The sequence below is a fragment of the Octodon degus genome, unplaced genomic scaffold, assembly GCF_000260255.1.
Source record: "Octodon degus isolate 3935 unplaced genomic scaffold, OctDeg1.0 scaffold00050, whole genome shotgun sequence".
Classification (NCBI taxonomy): Eukaryota; Metazoa; Chordata; class Mammalia; order Rodentia; family Octodontidae; genus Octodon; species Octodon degus.
Window position 1 is genome coordinate 12,331,268 of NW_004524626.1, and position 2,281 is coordinate 12,333,548.

A 2,281-nucleotide genomic window follows, 5' to 3' on the forward strand; every position below is an offset into this window, starting at 1 on the left:
TTTATTTATTTATTTATTGGCAGAACTGGGGATTGAACTCAGGCCCTTGCCAGAGAAGCGCTTATTCTACTGAGCCATCTCCCCAGCCCCATTTTGTTTTATTTAATCAACACAGAATCTCAAACCTTCCAGTCAAGGATAGTTTGCAAATAAGCAACATCCAACAACAATAAACAAACAAACAAATAAGCAACAATCAGTCATCTTTCTGGAGAAAAATAAAATTAGATCCATCATGCTATACCAGGTTCCAACACACATGTTACTTTTAACATGGGTAGAGCCCTTGTCGTGCATACTCAAGGCATGGGGTGGGGGTGGGGATAACATAGAGCTCAGTGAGGTGGGGGGAACCCACCTAGGAAATCTGTATATAATCTAAAGCTTGAGGTGGCTTTACTCTTTCTCTTTAGAGTTTGAGAGGATGGAGTGGAGACCCCACCCCCATCCCCACCCAGCCGTTGGCGCGCTAGGCCAGCGCTGTGCGCTAGGATACAAACCTAACCACCGCCCCCTTAAAACAAACAAACAAAAAAAACCCCTCTTACTGTGAGACAGGTTCTTGACAAGTTGCCCAGGCTGACCTCGAACATAATTCCCGGAGAAAAGAAACTTAAGGACCATTGCCACACAATCGAAGAATGTTATCATTGCTGATTTGTAATCTAGGAGGAAAGGCTTTAGTTAGGTCGTATGGTTAAATTCCAAGCAATGAAAACTACACATTCGCTAATATGATTCCATATGCGTTTTTTACTTTTATTTTTTTAGCAATACCAAGAAGTTTATTCAAGTAATACACACATGGGGTTCAAAATTCCCAGTGGCTCACCGTTCCCCTGCCCCCGCGAGTCTCATCCCTTTCGGCCTTCCCATTTCTTCCTCTTAATCTTATTCCCACACATACAAAGGGCGACTGCAAGAGAGGGCGAGGATAAAACTGCGGATCCTTTTGTGCGGCCTCGTCTTCCCCTCTCTCGTCCATCCCTGCCGATCTCCTGGCTCCTGTCCTCTCTTACCATTCTTTCTTTGTATTTCCATTTCCTCTTCCTCGTTGTATATTCAAGATCCTCTTACTAATACTGAAAAATGAGAAATATTTACGCTCACATATGGACAGAACATTTCTAGATGGGAACTCCTGGGAGTGGGACTGGGGAGAGGATGGCTTGTCCTCGTACATTCATTTCTGTTTGATTTCTTTTTTAGCCTCGGTTGTACATGCTTTTAACAAATAGAACAAAAAATGCTGACAAGAATAAAAAGAAGAAGAAAACAATTCTGGATTTACAAAAAACACCCTTATGTTGCACACACAATGGAACCGACGACGAAAATGTCAGCATGGTGTCATGACATGCAGACATAAAAAAGGCTCAAGGAACAGTCTAGATGCAGGAATGGTGGGATGGGGGAGGCAGCATCCCTTGGATTGGCAGATTTATGAGTACGGCAAATCCGTACAGGCCCCTTGGAACGTGGGGAGAGGCAGGCAGAAAGGCTTTTGTGCGCATTCTAGGCGTGCCTCCCCACCCCCACTCTTGCCTTTCTGGTTTCTCCAGCCGCACCGAGCTGGAGGGGGCGTGGTCCTACCCGACTCCGCCCCCGACCGCAGGCTCCTCCCCCAGCCCTGGGTCCCGCCCCTGCCCCGCCCACATCCCTGCTCGGAGAAGCGGTTCTAAGCTGAGCCTCTGGCGCAGGACTTCTTTCTACCTCAGTTCCCCTGGATGAGCCCATTATGGGGTTCACCTGCACCCTCAAGGGAGGGAATTGGAATTGCTCTCCCTGGAGGGGTCCAACGTGGCTGATGCCCCAGCGGAAGCGGAAGTAACGTCAGCGGTCCCCCGCTTCTTTTCGGGCTCTGGTCACCCGAGACCTTACTCGGAGGTGGTCGGTCTCAACCCGGCTTCGGTGAGGCAGGGTGACGGGGATGCACCAGCGGTAGAAGGGGATGGGGAAAGGGCCAGAGGACCTTGAGCCCCCAAAAGACCTCTCCCGAGAGGCCTGGCGCGCCCGTCCCCGGGACCCCCGCATCGGCCGTGTCCGAGAGGCCACTGGGGCCGTGCGTCCCCTGCAGGTGCCGGGTCGGGAAGGGTCATCAGCGCTGGTGCTTCAGGTTTGCATGCACAGTGCACACCCCTGTTCAAAAGCCTCCGCAGTAACCTTGCTGGATTTTTTATCCCCAGCCTCTGGGATCGCGCTGACTTAAGGCACTGCGTCCTCCAGCTTCAGGGACCCGACGGTTTCCGTGCGTCCAGGTGACCACTGGGTGAAAGATGGG